The 14329-nt window shown below is 41.2% G+C and overlaps 1 protein-coding gene across 1 annotated transcript in view; it reads right to left on the bottom strand.

The window, feature by feature from the left end:
* Nucleotides 1–14329, bottom strand: part of LOC133491507 (E3 ubiquitin-protein ligase RNF43) — a 95047-nt gene that overhangs the window by 42032 nt on the left and 38686 nt on the right. The gene's annotated exons all lie outside the window — the stretch shown is intronic.

Below are 14329 nucleotides of genomic sequence, written 5' to 3'. Positions count from 1 at the left end.
AGAGACGTCAGCCCCATCACGAGACTTAGCACCAGGCATTAATTTACTTGGGGCCATCAGAATGTTTACATTGTATCAATGAGATGAGAGAAAAGAAGTGAAAAAGGGGATATGAATGATGTCACTTTTTAATCACATTTTTTAATACAAATATGTTGTGCTTCCCTAGAGAATTTATTTTGTTTACTGTATTTTTGCCCCCCAGAGGCATTCCATCCATCCATTTTCTTTGGCGCTTATCCTCACAAGGGCCACGGGGAGTGCTGGAGCCTAACGCAGCTGTCAACGGGCAGGAGGCAGGGTACATCCTGAACCGGTTGCCAGCCAATCATAAGGCAGAGGAAAACCCATGCAGGCACAGGGAGAACATGCAAACTCCACACAGGCGGGGCTGGGATTGAACCTGGGACCTCAGAACTGTGAGGCCAACGCTTTACCATCTGAAAGGAAAATTTACATTCCGAGACAACTAAATTGCGTAAAATGTATCCGGTGTTGATTTTCAATTATGGTAATCCACAAAAGTTACACAGAGGCTCTTTCCAACAATTTTGGATGTCTCTTTTAAGATTCTCCCAATCTATCCCTGCCCTCTCTCATACTGTAGGTCTTATAATGATGACCCAGCTTGCTGCGACGATGTTGAAGTAGGATCATATCATAAATCATAAAAAGTCAACTCTTCTGAGTCATCTCCATGAACACCACGCAGAATTGTACATCAAGGTAAGGCATGTATGACCGGTCAAGTGAAGGTGATATCCCAAAACGAGGCCTTAGCGGTGGGTAAAAGACAGACTCCGCACTGGGCTGCTTGCCAGACAGTCACAGGGCATTTGTGAAAAAGCTAAAAGTGTGAAATGATCCCGCACCAAGCATGAAATCACTGCACTATCTAGTTGAAATAATCATATCAATCGGCATATCTCTCACTGGCTCAAAGCAAACACTATAGCTTCTACCGAGCAGATGAAACACATGCCTCTCCTGCTGCAAACTCAAGTACAGATGTCATGAAAAGATTAAGCAGGATCCCTGACCAACTTCCTGCACATGTTGGTTTGATTCCCTTACAATGTACACGCTATAGATGTACACACTAAAGTATACATGCCATCAACAACTCCGAACACTCCATCAGCCTCAGGCTAGCACTGCACTATACGTTTCAAAGCGCTGAGTTAAACATAAACACAACACTTCCCTGTCATAACAGGTCAGCAGCTTGGTAACCCCGCAGTTTGTTAGTATTGCAGTGATCCCTCTTCCCTTTAGACGCGGAGGCCACATATACACGTCCTCCAGGCTTCCTCTGGCCCGTCACCGGCCTGCAGGATGACTCCACCTTGCTCACGTTTCCACAACAGAGAAAATCAGAACTTCATCAAGGTAAACGGGTGGTTGGGCTTTTCCATTGATCGTTTTTAGGGGTTATTTTAGTCTTCAAAGCTATGTAAGAGGCAATGACAGAAAAAAAAAAAATGAAAAATAGCTTGACACTCAGCCAAAACTTCGATGAATTCAGATAAATGTTGTCTTACAGTGTCTCATCGATGGCTAAGAAAAGGAATCCGTATTTTATTTGGTTCCAGGCATCGAAAAAAGAGAAAAATACCGGCTTTTGTGTGAATCTCGAGCTGCTACAAATATGGAAAGTTTACTTCGTTGGAGACAGTACAGTGGAAAATACGACATGCTGCTCAATGTATCATAATTTATATGCAGTGCTGTGAAAATCTTTGTACCCCTTTCTCATTTCTCTCTCTCATCAACAAGTTAAAAAGCGCTGCGTTAAAAAGGAATTGTCCCATAAACTCAACTGGTTGGGTCAAACGAAGCAGAAAAAAATGAAAATGAAGCGTTTTCTATTCCTGCAAATGAGTCTTTCACATCTCTGATGATATTTTGGCCCATTCCCTCCTTGAAGAATTGTTTTAATCAAGCAACGCCGAAGGGCTTTCGAGCGTGAAGCCTTTTTCAGGTCACGCCACAGCATTTCAATTGGATTCAAGTTTGAACTTTGACTAGGCCACTCCAATACCTTAATTTCATATTGTTGCATTCAGACGTTTTGGTGTATTTTGGACCATTCTCTTGCTGCAGAACACAACTGCTCTTCATTTTTAGGTTGCAAACTGATGACCTAGTTTTCTCCTTCAGGAATTTCTGGGAAAAAGCAGAATTTTTGGTTCGAGTCATCCAGGGCCTGAAGGAGAAAAAAAAAAAAAAAAAAAAAACCCTAAGATCATCATACTACCACCACCATGTTGGTATGTTGTTCTCCTCCAGACATAATGAGGCACACACCTTCAAAATGATCAACTTTGGTCTTGTTAGTCCATAAACTACTGTCCCAAAAGTCTTTGCAATCATTCAGTTGGTATTTGAAAAGGTAAGATGAGCCTTTATGTTCTTTCTTCATCAGCAGTAGTTTTCACATTTCAATTGTGCGATTGATGCCATTTTTGCCCAGTCTCTTCCTTATTATTTTCATGTCACAAACAGTGACTGTCATTCACAGCCTTGGACAGCTGTTCAATTCAAATATCCATGTTAGCATGGAGGAATGCCAGAGACTAACAGAGAAAAGGGAAGCCAGCAATTCTTCAGATGCCGTGACCACCGTTCTATATTTTTTCCATTTGCGGATAATAGTTCTCACCGTGGCTTGCTGGAGTCCTAAAGCTTTAGAATTGGCTATGTAACTGTTTCCAGACTGATAGATATTAATTACTTTAGTTCTCATTTGTTTGTGGAATTTTGTTGCAGTTATTTGATATCTTTTGACCGTACTTTCTGTTGTCAAACTTTTTAATTCAGTCATTTGCTAATTGAACAGCTCTCAAGGTAACCAGGCTTTGGTGTGGTCAGCGAAAATAAACTTAGCCTTCCAAGAAACGTGATTAGTGACTATTAATTCATGATGTAAGAAGGGGGAATTACTTATTCATACAGGGCCAAGTAGCTTTGAATATTTTTTTCAGTTATAAATGTGACAATTTAAAATCAGTATTTAATGTTTACTTGGTTTAATGGATGGATTTTTGTCATATATTTACATGTATTTGATGATCTTAAACCTTAAAGTGTGGAAACTATGCAAATTTATTTTAAATATTTGTCGTGATCCTTCAGCTCCAGCGCGGGCTGTGCGGGTGCCCGCGCGGTTGCGCTAATTGGGAGGCACACACCTGCGCCTCATGCGGGCTCATTATCCCCTGTATATATAGGACCCCGATGACGACTGGTCCTCCGCCAGGTCGTTGAGGTTCATGTCCCGTTCTAGCACTCTCGTATCCCTGATCGTCTACCCGTGTGTACCGACCTTCGCCTGTTCTCCGACCGACCCCGTAAGCCTGACTCCTTTGATCGTTCTCCAGTGTACCGACTCCTGCCTCCCCGCTCACCTGCTCTCTTTGCCCGACGTCCCAACTACCGCTGCTGCACCTGACTGCCTGCCCAATCCCGACCATTGAATAATAAACGTTTTTCCCCAAACTACCTTGCATCTCCAGAGTCCTGCATTTGGGTCCTACCTCCGTTCCGATGGGTCGTGACAATATTTGAATTTGAGATTGGGCCCAATACTTTTTATGGCACTATACCTTGTTTATATTTTGAAATCTTACAGGTGACAGATCTCCCTGTGTATAAACACTGTCAAATATGCTATGCTAAGCAAATATACAAAACACACCACAACGTTTCTTCAGTAAATTATGGAGACATCTCCAATAAACAAAAGTCAGTTGACTAAATTAGACTGTACACATGGATGTGGTTTTAAACAGAAATATTTCAAGCTAAGAAAAAAAATTTCCAAGATTCAAAACTAAAAAAAAAAACCAAAACTTTAAGATGCTTAATTTTACCCTGTACATTATGACGTAATATAATAAACAGCCAACAGGAAAGGACTCCTTTTTTCCCCACATTGGTGTCAGAAAGAGACGGTGACGTCGAGGGAAAGGAAACACAAAATACACAAAATAAATTAAAGGCTTTTCCAGATTACTTGTGATCTTCTCCAGTGTTCATGTGGCCACACTGTCCGCACACATAGCAACTCCTTAGCAACTTGCCAGTAAATAGTTGCAAAACAGCATCTCTGATGTGGCCCCTGGCTACTTAGAACAGTGATTTGCAACCAGGGTGCAATCTGAGATCACGAGGTGTGTCGTGGGAAATTATTCATTTTTACTGAATTTAACTAATGATAAATAGGCGGAACAGTGGAGCAGCTATATGTAGAGTGGCCTCACAGTTCTGAGAACCCGGGTTCAATCCCGGCCCCGCCTATGTGGAGTTTGCATGTTTTCTCCGGACACTCCGGTTTCCTCCCACATCCCAAAAACATGCATTAATTGGAGACTCTAAATTGCCCCCTAGGTGTTATTGTGAGTGCGACTGTTGTCTGTCTTCATATGTCCTGCGATTGCCTGGCAACCAGTTCATGGTGTACCCTGCCTCCTGCCCAATGATATCTATGGATTGCCACCGGCACCGTGACTTTTTTAAAAATACAGTCAAGGAAAAAATTATTATGACCACCCTATACTAACTTTTATTTGTCTATATATAATGATCATGACAAAAATAGCCATTTTTCATGATTTTCTTGATAATCAAAATCACTGTGGATACAATTAAGCTCAAGCATGTCAAAAGGGACAAACTATCATGGAATCAGTTGGATTTTGTCAAATTTATTTTATTTTTAAGGGTAATATAACTTTTGCGTTACCAGGCATTAAAATGAACAAAAAATTGAAGAAACAATCATTTTTTTTCTCCATGAGAGTATGTGCCTTGGCCCAATCAACCGCCTTGGAAAACACCTTGTAATTGGCTTACAAAATTGTGTTCTATTTTCACTTTGGCTCTAAGGCAGGCATTCGAGCAAGCTGATTGAGACAAACCAGTGTAGTTGTTTCAATCTCATGTGGGTCTGGATCCCCACCTGTGGCTATAAACAACAGGGTGTCACAGAATCTCTTGCCCTGCTCCTGTTGTCACACACATGTGATCACTCCTTTCGCAGCTTTCCTGTAAATGTACTGGCTGGATTGGATTCCACACCAGTTCCAAGTGTGTCGTTTTCATGACTAGACAGTGTTCGACATGTACTGTACTTTGGGCAGAAGTCTGTATGCTCAATACGGACAAGGGTAAAGGGGGCATGTAGCCAAAAGCATGGAAGTCCTCGTGGAATGCCATGGAAAAATGAGACAGAGGAATGCAGACTCCACTGAGCAATGTAAACAGGCTGGGCTGAGAGAAATGTTGCCACACCACTTTAAAGTCGTTTCAAACTCCCAACTACACGCACACAACTACAGTACACTCGTCTTATTTTTATTTTGCAACACTTCATTCCAAAAGTGGGGAAGAGAGAATCTAAGAACCTAAATGGACGCACCTCCAGTCTTTTGCATGAAACCAAATGTATGAGGGTCGGGATGGTGGTTTAAGTGGCTATCACCTCTGCTTAATAATCGGAGGCTCTGGTTAGGTTAATAGTCTGATCTACATTTTTATTTTAGGTTCATGTTACGATTTCAAGTACTGTAATTTTTTGTGTATCATGCACATTTCCCCCCCGGAAAACGTTCACGTCAATAGTACACAATATACATAGATCTAAGAGAAAATGGGGGAAAAAAAACTCCCATTTTAGAAATGCATTCCGCCATCAAGAGATGATGAAAAATGTGTAACCTTTCATTCCAAAATGCCATTGCCAGCTAAAGGTAAAAGCTGTAGCCTATGCTTTCATTTCAATATGATGGGTATGTATGACTGCATGTGTAGAGTTGTGTTCATACGTTTTACATATCCTGGCAGAGTTTGTGAATTTTTTTTTTTTTAATGATTAATGACTCAAAACAACCATCTTTGTTTTTTATGCTCATGTTTTAACAATAATGTGTTTCTGAAATGCCTGACTGTTTAATTAGAGTCACATTAAAGTAAAATTAAATGTTTAGCCTTGCCCTTCAGGTTTTTCTTAAATAATTGTCCACAGCTTACAAATTCTGCTGAATCAAACAACCATGTTTTTTTCTCATTCACTAAATTTCAAAATAAGAGAACGTTGAAAAAAAAGTTCCCAAAAAAAGTTCAAATAAAATGTTTCACTTCAAAATAATTTGAAAAAAACTAAAAAAAATAAAATAAAATAATGTTTTAATCATGTGGGTAGATACAAAATCATGAATTGTAAAAATACATTATACATAGGTAGAAGGGTTTTCAGAATTTGAGGTCAACCTTGGGGATGTATATTATACATGAGTGAGCATTACACACAAGAAATTATGATAGTTATACAGACAAAATGTCATCATAATTCAGCATTTCACATTATATATTAGCATTAAGATGCCATATTTTTGTTAAATGAAATATGATTTGGTTGAGTGTTTTTGTGTTTCAACATACATGTGCAATGACGTCATATGTATCAGTTGTACAGCAAACCTCAGCTAGGTGTAACAAACGGCTTGAAGAAAACATTTTGCATCTTATCTGGAGAACTGCAAGCGTAAGAGTGAGAACAGGCATTAAGGATTACTTTAAAAAGTGTGTTTCAATAAGTTTTAAGTGATTAAAGGGTATGGGAGGGATAAACCAATGAAAATTGTTGCTCTTTATATAGCGGGTATTCACCTACAGTGGTAAGGTCAACAGGGGTTCATTGTACAACAAATCTACGACGGATGGGATGTCAGCAGACAGACTATAAACTCAAAGTAGTCACAGGTGTTTGTATCCCTTGGTGGAATACAATAAATGATGTACAAGAACAACCAAGCCCACAGTTTTTACAAATACTACAACATGGACTTCCCCTCTGAATTTCCATTCGCTATTCGTATTGATAGTGAGAAATTAGAAAATTAGAACTGAATCATTTCTCCTTGTCCTATGCCCAAATGACAGTCAGACAAAAAAAATTAAAAAAAAAAACCCAACATGGTGCACTTCCCTCAGGAAAAGATGTTCTTTTTCAGTTTATTTAACCAGGATCCTCTGAGGTTTTGCGCCTGATGGTGTCGTAAGTCTTTGCTGCCCTGAACCAGAAGCTTCCTTTCCAGCTAGCTGTCTGACTAGCTAGCATAGGGTATCTGACTATCTGCCGTGCTGTGTTAAATAAACTTTCTCCCATTTATCCTGACCCGGTCCCAGTCGAACTCGGCGATGGCTTCTTTTTGGATTTTGTTGTGGCACTGCCATCCAAATCTCTGCAACTCCTTCGGGCGAGGCTATCAGACGCCTTCTTCCGTGGAGAAGAATCCATTCTAATCATGATTTTATCAACTTCCAAACATTTTCACAGGTTCACAGGAGCTTCCGAGAGCCAGGGCTCACAATGGTGCTATGCAGTCACACACAACACATCCCAACATAGATATAGAAGCCTACACTTGTTGTCTCCTTGAACACACAACAGGTCAAGACATCGGGCCCATTGACCAGAGAAAATTTCAAGATGCGACCTTTGTTATTTAACTGCCTCTCCAACCCACCCCCACGCACAATAAATATTCCCACTTTTACGTACTACTTCAATGTGGCCTTTCAAAATCTTTGTTGAACATGGAGCAGTCATATCAGACTAAGAATGTCTCCAGTGTAGACTGCAGACACGCAGGCACCGGAGCGGAGCCTCTACCTTAGCGTCTGGGCCAGCAGGCTGTGGAATCCACTGAAGTGGCCAGGTAAACACTCATGCCCTTTGGAACGCCACTTTTGTCATGATGGTGTGTGTGATAGGAAGTGTGGACATGAACTTTTTTTTAAATTCATTTCTTGTTAAAGGGTTGTAAGTGGACAAGGTTTTGGAGACATACTGTAGTTAATGATGGGTACAGTATAGCGTTTAAGGCCTTTTCCATCAAAACACGGTATTTCTAAAATGTGTTTGGGCCACCAACAAATTCTGTTTTAGGTCAGTGAGAATGGACTTTTAGATAAACAGTATGAAGACTTTTTAAATTTGTAGTTTCAAGCAAAAGTGTTGAGTGCAGATGTTTCAGTAATGGCTAATACATGAAGAAGCCCTTAAATTGCTAAAATAGAATCATCCACCCTATCATGCTCGTATAAATAACCCTGAAAAAAATAATAAAGTCAATTGTTATTTTTGATTAAGTTATTGTCACTTTTAGTGGATGAAAATTATGCTTGATTTATTTCTGACTTCTTAAAGGAACCCAAGTGCGTTTTCAGCATAAAAAGGGGAACTCTCTTCAAAGTATTTTGTATCAAGATGTACAATACTTATAGTTTTACTTTGATAAGAAATGTTTAATTTTTTTGCCCAAGAGAAAGTGTTATATGAATCCATCCCCTCGCATATCCCTGGTACCATGTGAACACACCCTTAGAGACAAAATTTGCTTTGGCAACCAATTGCTTCAACTTTTTAAAGAGATGTAAAATAAAGCTCGTTACAGAACTGCAATCTGGGGAACGTTAGCTGAGGTACACAGGCACACAAATCACCAGCACTTAGTCTTTGCATCCATTTGTACGAAGCCAAAAATGTTAACTGACCGTGTCTCAACCAAGACATTGAGCAAAGTGGTTGACACATCCAAAATATCTCCCCCAAAGTCTCCAGAGAATGAGGTGGTTTGACAAAGATGGCATTATTTATACATTCTTTCTGATTCAAATATTTTCGGCACATAATTACAGAAGAGGCTACGCGTAGTGAGCTTAGAAGAAATCTCCTTCAGACTGCAAAACACATGGCGCCTTTCTACCACAGTGGCAACATACTGGTACAGTACTTCCTACATTGAGGAACTTTCAGCACTTCTCTCTGCTGCCTCTGTGGGATGAAAGGTAACAGAGTCTAGAGTCAAGTCTGTCATCAGTGCTGTGAGGTCAAATCGCATGCAGGCTTTTAAATTGGCACTTGTTGGTGTATTCTAGTATTCAGATAAATCTTTTCACTAAAGGCAGTTTGACTGTGGTTTTACAGGCCAGCCACCACCGTAAGTAGACGCCACTCTCCTAGGCCACTTGGCTAGCAAGAGAATGGCTTGCATATATCGTTGCTCTGTCTGCTAACCTAAAAGCTCTTAGAATGTGCAAACAAAATTCGGTTTATGGGCCGAGAGCAATAGTGGCTGCAGAGTTGCCACTGCATAACTGAGGAGCGATGAAGTTGCTGAACTGGTGCATCTGGGAAAGGTGTGGAGTTCATCCTGGAGCTTTAGGAATGGATTGGTGTGATTTTGTATGTCATCGTACCGACCATGCAACCTGAATACATGCTCAGAATCAAACGGTCTCTTATTCGTTGGGTGTATTTTGTTGTTGCGATGCCAACACAAAAGGATACCATTGATGGAAAACAGTATGAAGACTATATTTTACTATAGAACCAGAAATATAACTTATAAAGGATGTGGTGGAGTAGATGGAGTGTGGTAGTCTTGATGAACAATTGTTAACTTTTTTTTACACTTTTATGACGGGTTCAAATCTATCCTAACCTAATCTAATAATGCTCCTTAGGTTCAAGGCTGACTTGGAGACATTCTCAGGTAACTTTGGGGAAGCGGTACACCCCAGATGGATTGCCAGCTGATTGCACGACACATATGTACTCTATAAACAAACAACTATTCAGGCTTGGATCTTTATAGAAAATGTACAACTCAATATTTAACATGTATGTTTTTTGCCGTTTGGGAGAAAACTAACAGGAAGGATGTAACTCAAGATTTGAAGGACAATGTGCTAAGCACTCAGTTGCCAGTTAGCGATATCAAACGTTACTTATTTGCATGAACATAATAAACTGCTGCCAGACCCATCAAACACATATACATTGTCACATATCTCATTATTCGAATGTGCAAAACGTAGACTCCAAACACGGCAAGAAGCTTCCGTAAGGGCCAGGAAAACTCTCCTGCTACCCCTGCAACCGCTAATTCAGCAATTTGCCAGAAAAGCACTCTTAAGGAGGCTCAAAATTTCATGAGGATGACAGTTTGACCCTGGAACTGATTAATGCAATTTCCACTCTGTCACACAGGGGGAAAAATATTCTTAAACAAATTGGAGGTTAACCTGTTTACGAAAACTTTGTTTTTCCACCTCACCGCTTCTGCTTGACCAAGTCGGTTGGTTGCCAGAAATCATGACTATAACCACAGCTCTGGTTTCCTTGCTTTTTCCTCATAGGAGTTTTTCCTCATTAAAAACATGGAGATTTCCCCTTCTCTGAGGTGGCATTTTCTTCAGCGATAGATTTATTGGTGCCCCATTCCCAATTTGTCAGCTATTTGCTGTCATCACTGAAAGGCATGACACGGCAACCGTAAAGGTCATAGCCGACCGACTAAAAATAGGTTGAGGAAGCGTTGACTGAAGATAAAATGTTGTAAGGAAGGAAAAGAAAAGAACGAAAGAACGAGATTAGGCCTTGCTGTCCTCAAGTGTGGGAACTGCTCAACATCAGTAGGGCACATGAAGAGTTGTGGATGGACAGCAGAGAAACACGAGGCTAGAGTCATCCGAAAGGTAGCACTAGTTCATGACTCCAAAAGGTAGGACTAGTTCATGACTTTTCTTTAATTTACACATCCTGTAAGTCAAGCCAAAAAAAAAACCCCCATATGCATGTTACATTCTCCACGATACCTTTTTGATACCAACATTTCCACGACACCATTAAAGGAAAGAGAGGCATGACCCCAAATATAAAGAGCGAGACTGTGTTTTGGAGGCCTTTTCAAGTTAGACAGTTTTGCTTCTTCTTTTTTACACAATAGTGGCAAACATCATATCCTAAGTATTGCTTTCCTAAACTGTCCCAAAGTCCTAATTAAAGGTCCTTTGAAAAAAAAAAAAATAAAGCATTGTTCTATTTGTGTTTAGTGTGTCTATCATTAAATGGCAATTATAGTCAAAGATAGACTCAAATTAAACTATATTTAATCAAAACTGAAATCAGAATTCGCTTTCACAGAAATGTACTCGAATATGCGTGAGTAGAGTGAAAATGCAAATATTCCATGCAAAGAAATGGGTTTGGAGTCCGCTGTCTAACAAAAGTAACAAAATACAAAGACAGGCTTTAATCGCCTCAACAATTCATCAATTTTTGGCTGGTTAAGGTTACACTTTTACACATAAATTTGAAACCCACCACATACACGTTAGTTTGACTGCAGACTAGAAAGTGTTAAAAGTGTGAATGCGTGTTTGTCTTGATGCGCCCTGCAATTGACTGGCAATCCATCAGCAGGGATTTGACAAGCACTGTAGAAAATGAATGCACGGGACGGTACAATTTCTCAATTTTCTGAACTCCTGATTCAATAACACTATTTTATTTAGTACACAAATCCTCCCTGTAGGACTGCCATTGTGGTAGTCTGCATGGATGTAGCTCAACTTCCCATAGCTGATGTCATTTTGTTCTTCTTTCAAGGGGAAATCCACTGGTTTGCATGAACAATGTATCCAATAGGTCATGTAATATGTACTCCATCTTGACAATGTGATGTTAAATCCTCTCTCATTTAATAGTGTTTTGAGAAGATGTTTATCGACAATTACGAATTTTCAGGGGCGCTGCCATTTTTGCGTGTCACATGACCTACATGGGCAAATGTGATGTGTTACGTGCCGTTCCAAACGCTCGACACCATTATGCCCAGCGCTGATTTATCCCATTCTGATGAAGAAATAGCAGTATCGGTTGATCAGCAAGACGGAGGAATACTTCCGTACAGAGCGGCGAAGCCGTGAGCTCACTTCCTGCCGAGCCAGGAACGCACTTGGCTGGGGAGCGAGCTCACGGCTCAGCCGCTCAGCAGGGCAAGCCTGTCAGACTCCGCGTCATTCTGTCCGAAGAACCATACGAATATTCAACATTATTTACAGCCGAGCGGCGGAGCTTGCTCAAGGGGGAACGAGCTCACGGCTCAGCCACTCGGCGAAGCTCAGCTCACGGCTCCGCGGCATTATTTACAGCCACAAGTTCAAATCTGTATGGAAGTATTCCTCTGTCTTCCCGATCAACCGAGCGACCGAGCCGCTCACGGCCATGCCGCTCAAGGCTGTGTATGGAAGTATTCCTCCGTCTTCCCGATCAACCGAAACTACCATTTCTTCATCAGATGAGGATAAATCCGAGAAATCAGTGCAGGGCATAAATGGTGTCCCATGTAATAGAGCCTTTGTTGCGGCGCAGTACACGTCACATCCGCGCGCGTAGGTCATGTGACTCGCGAAAATGGCAGCGCCCCTGAAAATTCGTAATTGTCGATAATAATCGTCTCAAAACACTATTAAATGAGAGAGGATTGAACACCACATTGTCAAAATAGAGTACATATTACATGACCTATTGGATACATTGTTCATGCAAACCCCCTGGATTTCCCCTTGAAGAAGAAACTAGTTGCAGCAAGTGTCCATACATTTAATCCATTCATGGGGACATTAATCAATAACCTAGTCCATACATGAACTACTACTCAACTACGCCCATTTTTAGCAAAGTAACCTTGAGAGAAAAAGTGTTGTCAGGACTACATGAATGGCATTCCTCAATGATACAAAGGAATTCAGATTTCCGCTGTCAGTGCCTCAGGGCAGGTAGGCAGTGGCCAACAACAGCAGCACCCCAAGATAAGATCCATTGAGTAAGGCAAATCAAGCCATCTTTACAATAGGGAGCTAGCTGCCCCTGCAACCCGATCTAGCATCCCTCTATCAGCAGTCTAACATTAGACCTTTACACTTCCTCTGCTGGCTCTCCTCCTCTGGCCCTGAGGGTGCAAGCACGACGGGGAGCTGCACGGCTCTGTGACGCCGTGTGAGCAATCGACACAAAAGAGGGTGACCTCATGTGGCTTGAAAGGAGACTCCTCAACGATGTCTCAACTGGAGTCAACTGGAGGCTCTACAATGCCGACAGTCCAGATTATTAACCGTCACCTGAGTCAGGTTTAGTCTGCTGGGATGAAAAAAAAAAAATAGTCCTGTATCAGGTTTTCCTGTCTACTGTCTGAATGCTCACATCACAGCGCTAATTGAGCGATACTGGGAGGAAACGGCCTACTTATCAGCGGGCAAGTGAGGACAATGTGGCAATAACTTTTCAGCACATTTTCTTTTACTGGGATTAGTTTGTGGGTTTAAAGATGTGAGGAAAGGGAGTAGGAATAAGGGGAGAGCAGAATATCCTGATGCTTTGTAGAGTAGCCAGCAGATCTCCTCGGCTGACTGAACACACACCTGCAGCAGCAAAAACGGAGAGGAGGGAAAGACTACGGGAGTCAAGTTGTAGACAGTCGTAAATGAGCACATAAAAGTAAAGTCATGGCAGGTAAGCAACAAAGACCGAGGGTGAAGCGCTGCATTCCCTTTCCTAGGTTCATTCAAATGGCGCTGGTGTGTGGGTGGCCCGCAAATCAGAACCAGCTTTAACAGGCTTTCATATTCCTGGAATCAGCATTGAATGGCAAAGGCCAGCTGCCACTCTGCCAAAATGCAGCGCGCTGAGGCTCTTTTCCTGGGAAACCACATCAGAGGCAAACCAACAACAACAACCCTGACCTTTTCGAGCACTCAGCGTCCCTCCTTTTCACATTCACACCTGCTTATCGTTGGGGTAATGTGAAAATAACACAGTGGCAGATAGGGGGGCAGTGCATCAACATTGGACGCTTTAAGTAAACAGCAAGACACTAACCTCTGGCTTGTGTTAACCTAATTTTGAACATCTGCTTGAAGGCTGGAAGGTAACACTAAGGAATGCACCGGCCACTTTCATTTTAAACACGATGCTGGCTTTCTTTCCTCCGTGTACGGCATTTGTTCATCTGCTTGAGCGGTTCACAGGACACCTGCCCAATCTAATTGGATTGACATTAACGATTAAAAACAATTTTCAAGTGGCTAAAAGCGGTGGCCAATAGTTTACAAAGACCTCTCAGCACAATGCAGACCACATATTGTTCACACCAATTAACGATTTATACTGCCCCCACCATAAAAAATTAGCACTTTTTCATGTCGTGATGAGCAATTTAGTGAGGATTATAAATTTATCAATCGCCTCGTTAATGTGATTTCTCTCAAAAGATAAGACCCCAAACCACAATTTGCTGACATTTTTTGTTTGATAGCTGTTCAACTTTGTTTTAGGGATGGGAATTAGCACATGTCCATGATTATGGGCACTATGTAGAAAATGAAAGGGCCACTGTCATGAAATGCATGATTTTTAGTATGTTGTTAATGAAAAAAAAACAACACCTGACATGGACCCATGCGTTTTTTCACCACAAAA

This window comes from Syngnathoides biaculeatus, chromosome 18, assembly GCF_019802595.1.
Source record: "Syngnathoides biaculeatus isolate LvHL_M chromosome 18, ASM1980259v1, whole genome shotgun sequence".
Classification (NCBI taxonomy): Eukaryota; Metazoa; Chordata; class Actinopteri; order Syngnathiformes; family Syngnathidae; genus Syngnathoides; species Syngnathoides biaculeatus.
This window is presented reverse-complemented; position numbering and strand designations above follow the sequence as displayed.